This window comes from Salmo salar, chromosome 27 (assembly GCF_965601325.2).
Source record: "Salmo salar chromosome 27, fSalSal1, whole genome shotgun sequence".
Lineage (NCBI taxonomy): Eukaryota > Metazoa > Chordata > Actinopteri > Salmoniformes > Salmonidae > Salmo > Salmo salar.
The window spans coordinates 32,157,440-32,177,184 of record NC_138317.1 but is presented as its reverse complement, the minus strand read 5'-3'; the positions used below and the strand labels follow the sequence as shown (position 1 = coordinate 32,177,184).

At 43.3% G+C, this 19,745-nt stretch overlaps 1 protein-coding gene across 2 annotated transcripts in view; it reads left to right on the top strand.

Moving 5' to 3' along the window:
* Positions 1-14,227: 14,227 nt before the first annotated feature.
* Positions 14,228-19,745, top strand: part of tinagl1 (tubulointerstitial nephritis antigen-like 1) — a 63,057-nt gene continuing 57,539 nt past the window's right edge. The window contains exon 1 of one of the 2 annotated variants that reach the window (XM_014178417.3): positions 14,228-14,489. The gene's annotated coding sequence lies outside the window, so the exon portion shown is untranslated. Of the gene's footprint in view, positions 14,490-14,551; positions 14,683-19,745 lie in introns of those variants that run through there. The other variant, XM_014178418.3, reaches the window with a different exon arrangement.

Genomic DNA, 19,745 nt, shown 5'->3' with positions numbered 1-19,745 from the left:
AGTATGATCTATAGACAGTAGACTCTGTTCTACCCTCAGAATTGACAGAAGACCCCATGGTGGTGGCCGTGGCTGTGTGCTGACCGACCAGCAGGAGTGGACAGCGGTGGAAATGGTGAGGGCCAGGAATGACATATGGCTGTCCGCAATAAAGCAGGCCATTGAGGAGAACGAAGATACCTTTACCAAAGTGGCATCCATCAGCCTACCAACAGTCACCCGAGACACTAGGTATCTATGAAATACATTTACCTGGTGCCTTTTGAGAGAAACAACGACCGGGTGAAACAACTGTGGGCCGAGTATGTTCAGGTACAGTACTATATACTGTATTACTGTTACTATTAATGCACATGCTACTTCACAATATCATGCTGGAACTATACTGTAAAAATAACTAAGCAGAATATATTTTTAGAGGGTGATGTTGCTTGATGCTGCTCATCAGCCAACATCACAAGTATATCTTTGTTTATGAAGCGGGCTTCAACCTGGCCAAAACTCTGCGCAGTGGGCGGAATCTCATCAGCCAACATGTAGCCGTCCAAGTGCCTGGACAATGTGGGGTAAACATCTCCATGTGCGCAGCTATCTCTGTGGTAGGACGTAGGCCATTCCTTGGATCCTACAATGCTGCACACCCCATTGTGTTTCTGAATTAAACTGAGCATGCCTGTCAAGGTGAAGGGGTCACCTACAGTATGTAATTGTGAGGGACAATGTCAGGTTCCACCATGCAGAGGTGGTTCAGGAATGGTTTCGGGCCCATCCCCGATTCGTGACCCCATACCTGCCCCCAAACTTTCCTTTCCTCAACCCATTGAGGGTTTTTTTTCAGCATGGAGGTGGAAGGTGTACGATCAAAATCCCCATGAGCGTGCCACCCTCTTTCTGGCCATGGATGACGCAAGCTTGGATTTGCCATGCCAAAAGGTTTTTCCCGTGGTGCATGAACAATGAAGACATTCACTGTGAATTCATGACCAAATGCTCAAGACTGGCTTGATGCAAATGAATGTGTGCTAAACATTATTTTTATTAATTTAATTTGTTTAATTTCATTTCTTACATTTGATTACAGGCAGTACATCTATGTTGCAATTCTATCTGAAAAATAAATAGAAAAGATATCATTATGTTGTGTTTTGGTTATTAAACCAATGTTCTCAGTACATTTCACAATAAACTGAGATTGTGAATCAATGGTTGTGTGGTGAGAGATGTTTATAATCCAAATGAATGCACAATGACAGGTTTTGAATGAAAGACGTTACCAGTTTGGATTTTGTACTAAGAGTTGTGAAAATGTACCACATACTTGCGAAAATAGTACCGAAGCGATTAAAAAAAAACGTAATCACACAAAGAATCAGAGGTAAATCTCTGGCACCAAGCCATTAACTCTCATGTGATGGACAGTGAATTGACGCGGAATTGAGTTAAGCCCCAAGTTCTGTCTCCATCTTCTGACATTTAAGATAAATGAGAGGAGAACAGTGAAGTAAATATCTCACCTATTTCCCATACAGCATATAACAACACCCTCACTACCTCTGACACCCTCACCATCTCTGACACCCTCACTACCTCTGACACCCTCACCATCTCTGACACTCCTACTATCTCTGACAACCTCGCTGTCTCTGACACTCCTACTATCTCTGACAACCTCACTATCTCTGACACTCCTACTACCTCTGACACCCTCACTATCTCTGACAACCTCACAATCTCTGACACCCCTACTATCTCTGACACTCCTACTATCTCTGACAACCTCGCTGTCTCTGACACTCCTACTATCTCTGACAACCTCACTATCTCTGACACTCCTACTATCTCTGACAACCTCGCTGTCTCTGACACTCCTACTATCTCTGACAACCTCACTGTCTCTGACACTCCTACTATCTCTGACAAGCTCGCTGTCTCTGACACTCCTACTATCTCTGACAACCTCTCTGTCTCTGACACTCCTACTATCTCTGACAACCTCGCTGTCTCTGACACTCCTACTATCTCTGACAACCTCACTATCTCTGACACTCCTACTACCTCTGACACCCTCACTATCTCTGACACCCCTGCTGTGTAGTGTGGTCACATTCTACCTTCAACAAATGAGTGTTGACCTGTCTTCCGGTCAGAGTCACACCGGTTGAAACATTTGAACATGTCGGTCACTGCTGTTATTGTAGAGTCTTGTTTGGTTCATTCAGTGGTGTAAAAAGTACCCAATTTTCATACTTGAGTAAAAGTAAAATACCTTAATAGAAAATGACTCAAGTAAAAGTGAAAGTCTCCCAGTAAAATACTACTTGAGTAAAAGTGTAAAAGTATTTGGTTTTAAATATACTTAAGTATCAAAAGTAAATGTAATTGTAAAAATATACTTAAGTATTAAAAGTAAAAGTATGAATACACACCACTATGCACATTAGAGCTATATTGAGTGTTGCATGAGTTACGCTTGAATGGGTCTGATTGGTAAGGGTGGGACATGCTGGTGTAGCAGGACAGGTGGTGATCCCCATTGTGTGTGTGTGTGTGTGTGTGTGTGTGTGTGTGTGTGTGTGTGTGTGTGTGTGTGTGTGTGTGTGTGTGTGTGTGTGTGTGTGTGTGTGTGTGTGTGTGTGTTTGTGTTTGGAGTTCCCCCATTCCCGTTCCAAGTGACGGGAGAGAAATGAGAGAGGAGAGCGTGAGTCTTAGCCCTGAACACTGAGATGAACAATAGAGTCAGACAGACCCAAACATACCTTGAGGGAGTGTGTGCACTGGGTCTGTTTGCCATTACAGGTTGGGACAATATCCCTGTCATCTTTGTTGTTATACAGTAATTACTATTTCATCCACAAGTCATCTTTTGGTAGTACTTTAAATATTTGTCAGGACGGTGTCAAATTGAATCATGATTCATGTAGATATATACAGCTGACATAGGGGACATTTTCTCTTTAGCAAAGCAGAGGATGATTCACACTTTGCCGCCACCTCTGTCAGCAAGAAACCAATAGTATGTGGTTCCTCAATCATCGGGAATAGTGTGCCAGACATATGAGACATGTGAGAGAGGCAAAGGTGACAGACAGAGACCTCAGAGGACTGTTCTGAGAGAGTTCTCTGTGTTCTGAGAGAGTTCTCTGAGAGTTCTGAGACAGTTCTCTGTCTTCTGAGACAGTTCTCTGTGTTCTGAGACAGTTCTCTGTGTTCTGAAAGAGTTCTCTGTGTTCTGAGAGAGTTGTCTGAGAGTTCTGAGACAGTTCTCTGTGTTCTGAGACAGTTCTCTCTGTTCTGATATGAGAGAGTTCTCTGAGCGTTCTGAGACAGTTCTCTGTGTTCTGAGAGAGTTCTCTGAGTGTTCTGAAACAGTTCTCTGAGCGTTCTGAGACTGTTCTCTGTGTTCTGAGAGAGTTCTCTGAGTGTTCTGAAACAGTTCTCTGAGAGTTCTGAGAGAGTTCTCTGTGTTCTGAGAGAGTTCTCTGAGTGTTCTAAAACAGTTCTCTGAGCGTTCTGAGACAGTTCTCTGTGTTCTGAGAGAGTTCTCTGAGTGTTCTGAAACAGTTCTCTGAGCGTTCTGAGACAGTTCTCTGTGTTCTGAGACAGTTCTCTGAGTATTCTGAGACAGTTCTCTGAGTATTCTGAGACAGTTCTCTGAGTGTTCTGAAACAGTTCTCTGAGCGTTCTGAGACAGTTCTCTGAGTGTTCTGAGACAGTTCTTTGAGTGTTCTGAGACAGTTCTCTGAGTGTTCTGAGACAGTTTTCTGAGAGTTCTGAAACAGTTATCTGAGAGTTCTGAGAGAGTTCTCTGAGAGTTCTGAGACAGTTCTCTGTCTTCTGAGACAGTTCTCTGTGTTCTGAGACAGTTCTCTGTGTTCTGAAAGAGTTCTCTGTGTTCTGAGAGAGTTGTCTGAGAGTTCTGAGACAGTTCTCTGTGTTCTGAGACAGTTCTCTCTGTTCTGATATGAGAGAGTTCTCTGAGCGTTCTGAGACAGTTCTCTGTGTTCTGAGAGAGTTCTCTGAGTGTTCTGAAACAGTTCTCTGAGAGTTCTGAGACAGTTCTCTGTGTTCTGAGAGAGTTCTCTGAGTGTTCTGAAACAGTTCTCTGAGCGTTCTGAGACTGTTCTCTGTGTTCTGAGAGAGTTCTCTGAGTGTTCTGAAACAGTTCTCTGAGAGTTCTGAGAGAGTTCTCTGTGTTCTGAGAGAGTTCTCTGAGTGTTCTAAAACAGTTCTCTGAGCGTTCTGAGACAGTTCTCTGTGTTCTGAGAGAGTTCTCTGAGTGTTCTGAAACAGTTCTCTGAGCGTTCTGAGACAGTTCTCTGTGTTCTGAGAGAGTTCTCTGAGAGTTCTGAGACAGTTATCTGTGTTCTGAGAGAGTTCTCTGAGTGTTCTGAGAGAGTTCTCTGTGTTCTGAGACAGTTCTCTGAGAGTTCTGAGAGAGTTCTCTGAGTTTTCTGAGACAGTTCTCTGAGAGTTCTGAGACAGTTCTCTGAGTGTTCTGAGACAGTTCTCTAAGTGTTCTGAGACAGTTCTCTGAGTGTTCTGAGACAGTTTTCTGAGAGTTCTGAAACAGTTATCTGAGAGTTCTGAGAGAGTTCTCTGAGTGTTCTGAGTGTTCTCTGTGTTCTGAGAGAGTTCTCTGAGTGTTCTGAAACAGTTCTCTGAGCGTTCTGAGACTGTTCTCTGTGTTCTGAGAGTGTTCTGAAACAGTTCTCTGAGAGTTCTGAGAGAGTTCTCTGTGTTCTGAGAGAGTTCTCTGAGTGTTCTGAAACAGTTCTCTGAGCGTTCTGAGACAGTTCTCTGAGTGTTCTGAGAGAGTTCTCTGAGAGTTCTGAAACAGTTCTCTGAGTTTTCTGAGAGAGTTCTCTGAGAGTTCTGAGTGTTCTGTGCTCTTGTCAGTAGGCAAAGTAAAGAAATCAGTAGAAGTACTGGTTTTAATCGATCAGAGGGTCGATTTAATCCATATCGCGGAAGTTACATGTTATAGTGCGACTGAAATTTACAGATAATGTTCCCACATTTGCAGAGACTGCATTCACGTACACATTGCATATGTCGACTAAATCATAAATGACCTTTACATTTCAGTTACGCTATAACGCGGTTTTGAGTCGAGCCCCAAGTTCTGTCTCCATCTTCTGACATTTAAGATAAATGAGAGGAGAACAGTGAAGTAAATATCTCACCTATTTCCCATACAGCATATAACAACACCCTCAATACCTCTGACACCCTCACTATCTCTGACAACCTCACAATCTCTGACACCCCTACTATCTCTGACAACCTCGCTGTCTCTGACACTCCTATCTCTGACAACCTCGCCTCTCTGACAACCTTACTATCTCTGACACCCTACAATCTCTGGCACCCCTACTAATCTGACACCCTCACTTTCTCTGACACCCCTACTATCTCTGACACCCTCACTATCTCTGACAACCTTGCTATCTCTGATACACCTACTAAATTTGACACCCTCACTACCTATGACACCCCTACTACCTCTGACAACCTCACTATCTCTGACACCCCTACTACAGTGGGGGGGGAAAGTATTTGATCCCCTGCTGATTTTGTATGTTTGCCCACTTACAAAGAAATGATCAGTCTATAATTTTAATAGTAGGTTTATTTGAACAGTGAGAGACAGAATGACAACAAAAAATCCAGAAAAACCCATGTCAAAAATGTTATAAAATGATTTGCATTTTAATGAGGGAAATAAGTATTTGACCCCTCTGCAAAACATGACTTAGTACTTGGTGGAAAAACCCTTGTTGGCAATCACAGAGGTCAGACATTTCTTGTAGTTGGCCACCAGGTTTGCACACATCTCAGGAGGGATTTTGTCCCACTCCTCTTTGCAGATCTTCTCCAGGTCATTAAGGTTTCGAGGCTGACGTTTGGCAACTCGAACCTTTAGCTCCCTCCGCAGATTTTCTATGGGATTAAGGTCTGGAGACTGGCTAGGCCACTCCAGGTCCTTAATGTGCTTCTTCTTGAGCCACTCCTTTCTTGCCTTGGCCGTGTGTTTTGGGTCATTGTCATGCTGGAATAACCATCCGCGACCCATTTTCAATGCCCTGGCTGAGGGAAGGAGGTTCTCAGCCAAGATTTGACGGTACATGGCCCCGTCCATCGTCCCTTTGATGCAGTGAAGTTGTCCTGTCCCCTTAGCAGAAAAACACCCCAAAGCATGTTTCCACCTCCATGTTTGATGGTGGAGATGGTGTTCTTGGGGTCATAGGCAGCATTCCTCCTCCTCCAAACACGGCGAGTTGAGTTGATGTCAAAGAGCTCCATTTTGGTCTCATCTGACCACAACACTTTCACCAGTTGTCCTCTGAGTCATTCAGATGTTCATTGGCAAACTTCAGACAACCATGTATATGTATTCTTGAGCAGGGGGACCTTGCGGGCGCTGCAGGATTTCAGTTCTTCACGGCATAGTCTGTTACCAATTGTTTTCTTGGTGACTATGGTCCCAGCTGCCTTGAGATCATTGACAAGATCCTCCCGTGTAGTTCTGGGCTATTTCCTCACCGTTCTCATGATCATTGCAACTCCACGAGGTGAGATCTTGCATGGAGCCCCAGGCCGAGGGATATTGACAGTTCTTTTGTGTTTCTTCCATTTGCGATTAATCGCACCAAATGTTGTCACCTTCTCACCAAGCTGCTTGGCGATGGTCTTGTAGCCCATTCCAGCCTTGTGTTGGTCTACAATCTTGTCCCTGACATCCTTGGAGAGCTCTTTGGTCTTGGCCATGGTGGAGAGTTTGGCATCTGATTGATTGATTGCTTGTGTGGACAGGTGTCTTTTATACAGGTAACAAGCTGCGGTTAGGAGCACTCCCTTTAAGAGTGTGCTCCTAATCTCAGCTCGTTACCTGTATAAAAGACACCTGGGACACAGAAATCTTTCTGATTGAGAGGGGGTCAAATACTTATTTCCCTCATTAAAATGCAAATCATTTTATAACATTTTTGACATGCGTTTTTCAGGATTTTTTAGTTGTTATTCTGTCTCTCACTGTTCAAATAAACCTACCATTAAAATTATAGACGGATCATTTCTTTGTCAGTGAGCAAACGTACAAAATCAGCAAGGGATCAAATACTTTCCCCCCCCCCCCACTGTATCTCTGACACCCTACTATCTCTGACACCCTCACTATCTGCCTTTTGCGGGGTCGACAGAGTGATAAAGGTGTTTTTCAATGGCTCTACAACATCAGCCTGCTCTCAAAGCAAGGTGTAGTTAGAGAGAAATAGTGAGCGAGAGAGAGAGAGAGGGAGAGAGCAGAGGGTTCTTGTGTTTCATAGACAGTGTGTCCAACATTGTGATGTTGTTTGTGTTAGGTGTACACTTCCCCAAGGTTATTGGTTTCCACCAACAACCAGGGTTCCCAAAAACAAAAACGGTCACTGTTGTTTATCCAGCTGCAAGACAGAGCACAAACAGTACAATAAACTGGAAGCCACTGGGATTCTCGTCATCACTGGAAAAACACCAGCTAATTCCTCTGAAGGTTTCCGCAGGAATATCTCAAAGCACATCATCCCGTAATGTCCACGTGCTCTGCTCTTGGCACGCTCTGTCTTGTTTACTATCGTCAGTCCTTCTCCTCCATGTTCCTGGCATTAGGTATCATCCTGGCATTAGATATTATCCTGGCATTAGATATCATCCTGGCATTAGATATTATCCTGGCATTAGATATCATCCTGGCATTAGATATCATCCTGGCATTAGGTATCATCCTGGCATTAGATATTATCCTGGCATTAGATATCATCCTGGCATTAGATATTATCCTGGCATTAGATATCATCCTGGCATTAGATATCATCCTGGCATTAGGTATCATCCTGTCATTAGATATTATCCTGGCATTAGATATCATCCTGGCATTAGGTATCATCCTGGCATTAGATATTATCCTGGCATTAGATATCATCCTGGCATTAGATATTATCCTGGCATTAGATATCATCCTGGCATTAGATATCATCCTGGCATTAGATATCATCCTGGCATTAGGTATCATCCTGGCATTAGATATTATCCTGGCATTAGATATCATCCTGGCATTAGATATTATCCTGGCATTAGATATTATCCTGGCATTAGGTATCATCCTGGCATTAGATATTATCCTGGCATTAGATATTATCCTGGCATTAGATATTATCCTGGCATTAGGTATTATCCTGGCATTAGATATTATCCTGGCATTAGATATTATCCTGGCATTAGATATCATCCTGGCATTAGATATTATCCTGGCATTAGATATCATCCTGGCATTAGATATCATCCTGGCATTAGATATCATCCTGGCATTAGATATTATCCTGGCATTAGATATCATCCTGGCATTAGATATTATCCTGGCATTAGGTATCATCCTGGCATTAGATATCATCCTGGCATTAGATATTATCCTGGCATTAGATATTATCCTGGCATTAGATATCATCCTGGCATTAGATATCATCCTGGCATTAGATATTATCCTGGCATTAGATATCATCCTGGCATTAGATATTATCCTGGCATTAGGTATCATCCTGGCATTAGATATCATCCTGGCATTAGATATTATCCTGGCATTAGATATTATCCTAGCATTAGATATTATCCTGGCATTAGGTATTATCCTAGCATTAGATATTATCCTGGCATTAGATATTATCCTGGCATTAGATATTATCCTAGCATTAGATATTATCCTGGCATTAGATATTATCCTGGCATTAGATATTATCCTGTCATTAGATATTATCCTGGCATTAGATATCATCCTGGCATTAGATATCATCCTGTCATTAGATATTATCCTGGCATTAGATATTATCCTGGCATTAGATATTATCCTGGCATTAGGTATCATCCTGGCATTAGATATTATCCTGGCATTAGGTATCATCCTGTCATTAGATATCATCCTGGCATTAGATATTATCCTGGCATTAGGTATCATCCTGGCATTAGATATTATCCTGGCATTAGGTATCATCCTGGCATTAGATATTATCCTGGCATTAGGTATCATCCTGGGAATAGGGTGCCATTTGGGATGCATTGGGTTCTTACTCCTCTGTGGGATGGGATAAGAACATACTTCCAGACTGACACACCAGTCTCCAGCTGGAATTCCCGATATTGGTGTGTCAAGGCCTGGGAGGATTCCCCTTGCGGAGCGCTGTTCCCGTCCCAGGGGGAGAAAGACCAGGATTGTTCTTGTTCAGTAGGAGTGTTGTGTTCAGACTCAGAGTGACTACGGCTCACGCTGGCTCCCGTCAACTCAGATCTCTCAGCCTGATCCGTATGCTGCAAGCAGATAAGTAATGGAGCACACTATCTCTCTGTTTGTGTGTGTGTGTGTGTACGTGTGTGTGTGTACGTGTGTGTGTGTGTGTGTGTGTGTGTGTGTGTGTGTGTGTGTGTGTGGTGTGTGTGTGTGTGTGTGTGTGTGTGTGTTTGTTGGGCCAAACTGACTTCTGGAGAATGGATTGTGTTGAGCATCTGGAGGACCTGGCTCAGCCTGGAGTCATTATAGACCAGGCCCAGCCTCACACACACACACACACACACACACACACACACACACACACACACACACACACACACACACACACACACACACACACACACACACACACACACACACACAAACTTACGAAACTCTTACGAAACATATAGCTTCCTCTTCACCACTCCTCTTGCGTGTGCATTCAGTGATTCATCCTTGGCGCCTCCGCTGATGGGTATTTGTTTTAATCACACACACCAGTCGTGACTTCATCCCCTGATTCAGGGCCTAATTCGGGGGAGGTTATCTTAGAGAGGCTCCTCGGGGCCCGCTGGGCCCCCACACACGCATGTGGCTACAATCACTGTCCTGTGTCTGTACTGCTGAAGGAGTGTCACTACTGTATTGTACTGCACTGATGACTCACAGCAACCTCATATTATAGAGAAATGTGTAAGATGTGACTGTGCATGAATCAGTCTTTCCTGAAATGGAGTCATTAACTAGACCCCTGATGACTGACATATTGAACAAATCAAATCAAAGTTTATTTGTCACGTGCGCTGAATACAACAGGTGTAGACCTTACAGTGAAATGCTTACTTACAGACTCTAACCAATAGTGAAAAAAAAATGTATTAGGTGAACAATAGGTAAAGAAATAAAAACAACAGTAAAAAGACAGTGAAAAACAGTAGTGAGGCTATAAAAGTAGCGAGGCTACATACAGACACCGGTTAGTTAGGCTGATTGAGGTAGTATGTACATGCAGATATGGTTAAAGTGACTATGCATATATGATGAACAGAGAGTAGCAGTAGCGTAAAGGGGGTTGGCGAGTGGTGGGGGGGGGGGCACACAATGCAAATAGTCCGGGTAGCCATTTGATTACCTGTTCAGGAGTCTTATGGCTTGGGGTAAAAACTTTTGAGAAGCCTTTTTGTCCTAGACTCCGGTACAGCTTGCCATGCATTAGTAGAGAGAACAGTCTATGACTGGGGTGGCTGGGGTCTTTGACAATTTTTAGGGCCTTCCTCTGACACCGCCTGGTGTAGAGGTTGAAAATGTAACATTTGCCATAGTTGACTGGACAGTGGACTTCCAAGGACCATGATCAATCGTTTATGAAGCTGAAGTATGTGAAGTATGCATGTGTAGGATGTGCATAAATGCTATCTAGTAGCGTATGTTTATTTAGAAAAGTGGGTTTGAAACCTTCTGTTGAAATTGCAGTTTCAACATAAAAGGAGATCTCTTACCGGTTTACCTTTCTATGAATGCTATTTCCTCTCTTTCACTTGTGATCGCATGTGTGAAGGCTCTTTGAGTGATTTTGGGGATAGCCCTCTCCACCTGCCACTCTTACCCCCTCGCCCCTGTCCCCTCTCCCCCCTCTCTCCCTGTCCCCTTTCCCCCTCGCCCTCCGTCCCCTCTCCCCCTGTCCCCTTTCCCCCTCGCCCTCCGTCCCCTCTCCCCCTGTCCCCCTCGCCCCTGTCCCCTCTCCCCATGTAGTGTGTTGTATTGATTGTGTCTTTAACAGTATTGATTGGTCACACTGGGGGGCTACTAGGGCACATATGTGTGTGCGGAGAAGACCCCCCCCCCCCCCCCCCCCCTCTCTCTCTCTCTCTCTCTGGCTAATCCTTTGTCACCTCCAATATCCTGTCTTCACTGACAGACCTCTGCTCCATCCAGATTTTAGAGCACTGTTGTTTTAGGGCGACGATTAAAGGTGTCTAGGAAATTCTATGGGGAAGAAAACTAAACTAAATAATTTAGATGGTGGACATAATGCAGCAAAGGTTTGTTTATTGTCCTTCCTTTGTCATTTGTGCGATCATAAGTTGTTCACTAGCTTTGCTAACCACAGTACAGGTGAGTCTTTTCAAAGCACCCTTGGTGAAGTTGTTCTAGTAGTGACCACTAGGGGGTAGGTAGGTGATAACTTTGCGAATGTGAAACAAGTGGATGACTGCTTACATCACAAGCTAGAAAGCTAAATCACATGGCCAGAATAGAAAGGAAGACCTCCATGGCAGTTGGCTTTTGAAAAAAACAGCAGTTGGTTTTGAGAAGAACTTGTTTAGGTTTACTCAATACTAGATTTGGAGCAGCCTCATAGGAGAGGCATGAAGGTGTTAGAGTAGGAACGTCATTCCATTTTTCTTCATCTACAAATCTGATAGGAGATATGAAGAAGAGATAAACCTGAGGTAGGAAAGAGAGAGAGAGAGAGAGAGAGAGAGAGAGAGAGAGAAAGAGAGAGAGATAGATAGATCAACCAGTGAATCACAAACACCATTGTCAATACAAACTATATTTATCTGTCTATTTATTTTCCCTTTCATACTTCAACTATTTGCACGTTACTACAACGCTGTACATAGACACACTGTAAAAATGAAATGCTTTGTGACACTGAAACTAGTGGCAACTGAGCTGCCACCAACTTAAAGGAGATGAAACCTTGACTCTGTTGATGTATTGAAACACATGGTTGTGAGGGTATTAGGAGAGATTTAAGATGTTCTGAAACATTCACACGGAGGTGTTCTGAAACATTCACACGGAGGTGTTCTGAAACATTCACACAGAGGTGTTCTGAAACATTCACACAGAGGTGTTCTGAAACATTCACACGGAGGTGTTCTGAAACATTCACACGGAGGTGTTCTGAAACATGACATGGTGTGTTGTAACATCACATAATCAAGAGTAGTTCAACACCTTGCCAGAGACTGGGAGCCTTGGCATTCAGGCCGAAGAGTTCAATCTTGGTTTCATCAGACCAGAGAATCTTGTTTCTCATGGTCTGAGAGTCTTTAAGTTCCTTTTGGCAAACTCCAAGCGGGCTGTCATGTGCCTTTCACAGTGGAGTGGCTTCCATCTGGCCACTCCACCATAAAGGTCTGATAGGTGGAGTGCTGCAGAGATGGTTGTCCTTCTGGAAGGTTCTCTCATCTCCACAGAGGAACTCTAGAGCTTTGTCAGAGTGACCATCGGGTTCTTGGTCACCTCCCTGACAAAGGTCCTTCTCCCCCGATTGCGCAGTTTGGCCGGGCAGCCAGCTCTGAAAATCAGGCCTTAATTTGCACAAAAAGTGTGAAAGGTGCAAACAATTACATGTCAATTACCAACTACATGTAGCATCAAGAAAACTGATCAATTAATCAAAATGGCTGTTTTACTTGGACTATTCGCATTCGCGGCCAAAATGCTACACAAAACAAATGTTCTTATTGAGTGAATTCCTCTTCTGTTTCCTTCTTCAATGTGATAACATTGTGTACAGGCATTTTCATTGAGGCATACTTTCTTGAATTGTTTTGAATAGTATCATCTGAGAAACTGGCGTGCTCTCACCTATCTGAGTTCATGAAAGACCCGAATACAGGGGAGGCGCCCGCAAACTTGCATGTTTTTATACTTGACAGTAGAATTTGCTAGAGGGCACACCAGCCCACGAACGCCCTTCCTCCACCTCCATGCCTCAGACTGGGGGAATGCTGAACACTACAGAATCATAATGTTTCAAGTTCATATTTTGCTTCTAATCTAAACATTTGTTTTCTGATATGAAGGTATGAAAAATAGGTGGAATTTCACACAAAAACCTTCTCCCTAGGCTCTATTCAGACTTGAGTTAAATAAGTTGATTTAAAGGGGTCAATTTTTTATTGGGTTATTGTTTAGTCTACTTAGCTCAAGTCTGAATTGGTCACCATGTGATCAATGTAACAGCTGGAGGACTGTTTACTCCAGGAAGACTGGCTGAGTGGGCTAAAGCAGTGTTTTGACAAGCAGGAGAACTGGGTGCACATCCACCTTCTCACATGTATACCACTGGTGAGGGCTCACTTTATACATGTTCCCTCTGCTATAACTTACATACCCCTAAGCATTTTGATTGTAACGTTATTTATATTCTCACAGTTGCCTGGTAACTGTAGCCTATAATTAGTGCCAAAGTCTACCCTAGGAAACAATTTATTTCCTAGTGTCTTCTTTAAAATGTTAATCAAAATATTGACAAATTCTATCAATATTCAGAATCAATCAGTATTTATGCTATAAACCATTTGAAATGTAAAAACATTTGATTATACGAGACACAGTTTGCCAAAACATTTTGTGTTTGGATGCTACCTTTTACATGCACTGAAACACCAACAAGTGTTTTCACAACACTCTTAAAAACACAATGATTTAGATTGAAGAAACCCTTTGGGTGTTTCAGAGTACTTCCGTTCTGTTTTGATATAAATTCAGTGTATCAGAACACTTACATTGGGTTTACATTCGAACACCGTCTAAACTCTATATCTCAGCTTTGGCGCACTACATTCATGGTTTTACTACACAATAATGGTGTTTTGAGTCTCTATTCTTTTGAAACTTTTGTGAGTGTAATGTTTACTGTTCATTTCACTTGTGTTTATTATCTATTCCACTTGGTTTGGCAAAGTAAACATGATTCCCATGCCAATAAAGCCAATTTAATTGATATATACTGAGGAGACAGGGTGATAGGGCAGAGAGAGAGAAAGAGAGAGAGAGAGATAAAGCACATACTATGGTGATAGGGCAGAGAGAGAGAGAGAGAGAGAGAGAGAGAGAGAGAGAGAGAGAGATAGTGGGAGAGAGAGAGAGTGAGTGTGAAGGGGGTGGGGTGGAGAGAGTGAGAGAGGGGTGAAGGGGGAGGGGAAGAGTGGCTTGTTCTTTCTCAGTGGCTGTATATAGAACTCAGTGGCTTAGGCTGACTATGTAGTGCCATTGTGAAAGAAGAGCGAGAGAGAGTGAGAGAAAGAGGGCACAGACTTTCTCTACCTGGTGAATGAGTTACTGAGAGGAGAGAGCAGCAGGAAAGAATATCAGCTTTCACAGGACTGTGTTTTTCCATTGGATTACAAACAACAAGAGGGAGAGATATTTCACAGAACACACGTAGAAGGTAAGAATCCCTTTAATTGAACTCCTTCCCCTGTTACGTAGCTCTTTTATAACTCCCTCTGATCCTCTCTCTCGTTCTGTGCCAGATCAGGCAGGTGCAGGTTTCAGGTCATAATCTATTGTTTTGGACAAATTTACACTTGGCTTGGATGGCTGTTTGGAAGTACTTTTGATGTTAAACCACTAAATAAATGGTATGTTTACAAACTAGTTGGATTTCCTTGCTAGGCTAGTTTTATGATAGTGTATCTGTAACAAGCATTTTGGTTCAGTTATGTACAGATTTCCTGATCCTATTCTGTGGATAGTTTGTTTCATGGTGTGGATTGGTCAGACGGACATGACAACAGTAATGTAACCCACATATAATACTAACATATGAGATTTGAATATGTGCCATGAAAGTGTCGTGTACAGATTGTTATGTATCCTACATACTATGATTACTGTTAACTTTGTCTTTGGACTGCGTCTCCGTGCGCAGTGGCTTTGATGGCTTGCATATGTAGAGGCATCGTTTCATTTTTTTTTGTGCTGAGGGGGGGACAGCAGCAAGGCTACAGCTGTCTACAGTACTGCAGCACTGTGCCATTCTGTATGTCTGAGGTGCTCCCATGCCAGACTGGAACCAGACTGGACCCAGCAGACCATGTCATATTCACAGGGATTAGATACACAAGACGTCTACAAATGGAAAGTTTGATTAGCAAGTAAGACCTCAGAGGACATATATTTACTAATCAATAGGTTTACTGATTATTAGGTTTACTGATCATTAGGTTTACTGATCATTAGGTTTATTGATCAATAGGTTTACTGACCATTAGGTATGCTGATCATTACGTTTGCTGATCATTAGGTTTGCTGATCGATAGGTTTGCTGATCGATAGGTTTGCTGATCATTAGGTTTGCTGATCATTAGGTTTGCTGATCATTAGGTTTGCTGATCATTAGGTTTGCTGATCATTAGGTTTGCTGATCATTAGGTTTGCTGAACGATAGGTTTGCTGAACGATAGGTTTACTGATCAATAGGTTTACTGACCATTAGGTTAACTGATCATTAGGTATACTGATCGATAGGTTTACTGATCATTAGGTTTACTTGGCTTAATCAATAATGGACAGTATTTGCTGTATTTGCACCATACAGGCCGTTTTCATTTAAAATATCTATATTTTTTTGCCTTTTGCCTCAGACCGCCTCTTCTCCTCTCAGAGTTGGTCATTGTCTTCCCAAAGCATATGTACAGTGGGGGAAAAAAGTATTTGATCCCCTGCTGATTTTGTACGTTTGCCCACTGATAAAGAAAGGATCAGTCTATAATTTTAATGGTAGGTTTATTTGAACAGTGAGAGACAGAATAACAACAAAAATATCCAGAAAAACGCATGTCGAAAATATTATAAATTGATTTGCATTTTAATGAGGGAAATAAGTATTTGACCCCCTCTCAATCAGAAAGATTTCTGGCTCCCAGGTGTCTTTATACAGGTAACGAGCTGAGATTAGAGCACACTCTTAAAGGGAGTGCTCCTAACCGCAGCTTGTTACCTGTATAAAAGACACATGTCCACAGAAGCAATCAATCAATCAAATTCCAAACTCTCCACCATGGCCAAGACCAAAGAGCTCTCCAAGGATGTCACGGACAAGATTGTAGACCTACACAAGGCTGGAATGGGCTACAAGACCATCGCCAAGCAGCTTGGTGAGAAGATGACAACATTTGTTGCAATTAATCGCAAATGGAAGAAACACAAAAGAACTGTCAATCTCCCTCGGCCTGGGGCTCTATGCAAGATCTCACCTCGTGTGGTTGCAATGATCATGAGAATGGTGAGGAATCAGCCCAGAACTACATGGGAGGATCTTGCCAATGATCTCAAGGCAGCTGGGACCATAGTCACCAAGAAAACAATTGGTAACACACTACACCGTGAAGGACTGAAATCCTGCAGCGCCCGCAAGGTCCCCCTGCTCAAGAATACATATACATGCCCGTCTGAAGTTTGCCAATGAACATCTGAATGAGTTAGAGGACAACTGGTGAAAGTGTTGTGGTCAGATGAGACCAAAATGGAGCTCTTTGGCATCAACTCAACTCGCCGTGTTTGGAGGAGGAGGAATGCTGCCTATGACCCCAAGAACACCATCTCCACCATCAAACATGGAGGTGGAAACATTATGCTTTGGGGGTGTTTTTCTGCTAAGGGGACAGGACAACTTCACCGCATCATTTGACGGGGCCATGTTCTGTCAAATCTTGGGTGAGAACCTCCTTCCCTCAGCCAGGGCATTGAAAATGGGTCGTGGATGGGTATTCCAGCATGACAATGACCCAAAACACACGGCCAAGGCAACAAAGGAGTGGCTCAAGAGGAAGCACATAAAGGTCCTGGAGTGGCCTAGCCAGTCTCCAGACCTTAATCCCATAGAAAATCTGTGGAGGGAGCTGAAGGTTCGAGTTGCCAAACATCAGCCTCGAAACCTTAATGACATGGAGAAGATCTGCAAAGAGGAGCGGGACAAATCCCTCCTGAGATGTGTGCAAACCTGGTGGCCAACTACAAGAAACATCTGACCTCTGTGATTGCCAACAAGGGTTTTGCCACCAAGTACTAAGTCATGTTTTGCAGAGGGGTCAAATACTTATTTCCCTCATTAAAATGCAAATCATTTTATAACATTTTTGACATGCGTTTTTCTGGATTTTTTTGTTGTTATTCTGTCTCTCACTGTTCAAATAAACCTACAATTAAAATGATAGACTGATCATTTCTTTGTAAGTGGGCAAACGTACAAAATCAGCAGGGGATCAAATACTTTTTCCTCCACTGTATGTGAATGTTTCTAACAGATCATGTAGGGAAAACATGTGATATAATTTGCCCTTTGATTCGGTCATTCTGGTCACATGTCCATTTACAGTACATAGAGTTGACCTGTGATTTGTTGATGGTGGTGGTGATGGTGTTGATGGTAGTGGTGATGGTGATGGGGCTGATGGTTTGTCTGTGTGTGCTTGTGTGTGTGTAGTTGGGGATGGTTTTGATGGTGGTTGGTGATGGTGATGGTGATGATGTTTATTGGTGATGGTATTGATGGTGGTTGACGATGGTGTTGATGTTTATTGGTGATGGTGGTTGGTGATGGTATTGATGGTAGTTGGTGATGGTGATGATGTTTATTGGTGATGGTGGTTGACGATGGTGTTGATGTTTATTGGTGATGGTGGTTGATGATGGTATTGATGGTAGTTGGTGATGGTGGTTGATGATGGTGTTGATGGTGGTTGGTGATAGTGGTTGGTGATGGTATTGATGGTAGTTGGTGATGGTGGTTGATGATGGTGGTGATGGTGTTGTTGGTGATGGTGTGGTTGGTGATGGTGGTTGATGATGGTGTTGATGATGGTGTTGATAGTGGTTGGTGATGGTGGGTGTGTCTTTACTGTGGAGTTTACTGCATAACTGTGCCTTTAGCTGGTGCACACACACACACCATTATCAACCACCATCACCAACCACCATCAACACCATCACCACTACCATCAACACCATCACCACTACCATCAACACCATCACCAACCACCATCAACACCATCACCAACTACCATCAACACCATCACCAACTACCATCAACACCATCACCAACTACCATCAACACCATCACCACTATCATCAACAACATCACCAACCACCATCAACAACTACCATCAACACCATCACCAACGACCATCAATACCAGTACCATCAACACCAGTACCATCCACACCATCACCAACTACCATCAACACCATCATCAACAACCATCAACACCAACACTGACTACCATCAACAACACCACCCCCAACAATACCATCACCAACTACCATCAATACCATCACCAACCACCAACTGCCATAAACACCATCACCAGTACCATCAACACCATCATCAACCATCACCACCACCATCCCCAACCACCATCAAATCAAATCAAATGTATTTATAAAGCCCTTTTTACATGCTTGCTGTTTAGGGTTTTAGGCTGGGTTTCTGTACAGCACTTTGAGATATCAGCTGATGTAAGAAGGGCTATATAAATACATTTGATTTGATTTGAATGCAGATGTAGAAGCACGGTGGCTAGGAAAAACTCCCAAGAAAGGCAGGAACCTAGGAAGAAACCTAGAGAGGAACCAGGCTATGAGGGGTGGCCAGTCCTCTTCTGGGTGTGCTGGGTGGAGATTATAACAGAACATGGCCAAGATGTTCAAACGTTCATAGATGACCAGCAGGGTCAAATAATAATAATCACAGTGGTTGTAGAGGGTGCAACAGGTCAGGCAACTTTGCCAAAGCACAGCCCCCTCACCACTAGAGGGATATCTTCAAACCACCAACTTACTACCCTGAGACAAGGCCGAGTATAGCCCACAAAGATCTCCCCCACGGCAAGAACCCGAGGGGGGCGGCAACCCAGGCAGGAAGATCACGTTAGTGACTCAACCCACTCAAGTGACACATCCCTTCTAGGGACGGCATGGAAGAGCACCAGTAAGCCAGTGACTCAGCCGTAATAGGGTTTAGAGGCAGAGAATCACAGTGGAGAGAGGGGAACCGGCCAGGCAGAGACAGCAAGGGCGGTTCGTCGCTCCAGTGCCTTTCCATTCACCTTCACACTCCTGGGCCAGACTACACTCAATCATAGGACCCACTGAAGAGATGAGTCTTCAATAAAGACGTAAAGGTCGAGACAGAGTCTGCGTCTCTCACATGGGTAGGCAGACCTTTCCATAAAAATGGAGCTCTATAGGAGAAAGCTCTGCCTCGAGCTGTTTGCTTAGAAATTCTAGGGACAATAAGGAGGCCTGGGTCTTGTGGCCGTAGCGTACGTGTACTGTAGGTATGTACGGCAGGACCAAATCGGAAAGATAGGTAGGAGCAAGCCCATGTAATGCTTTGTAGGTTAGCAGTCAAACCTTGAAATCAGCCCTAGCCTTGACCGCAAGCCAGTGTAGAGAGGCTAGCACTGGAGTAATATGATCAAATTTTTGGGTTCTAGTCAGGATTCTAGCAGCCGTATTTAGCACTAACTGAAGTTTATTTAGTGCTTTATCCGGGTAGCCGGAAAGTAGAGCATTGCAGTAGTCTAATCTAGAAGTGACAAAGCATGGCTACATTTTTTTGCATCATTTTTGGACAGAAGGTTTCAGATTTTTGCAATGTTACATAGATTAAAAAAAGATGTCCTTGAAACAGTCTTGATATG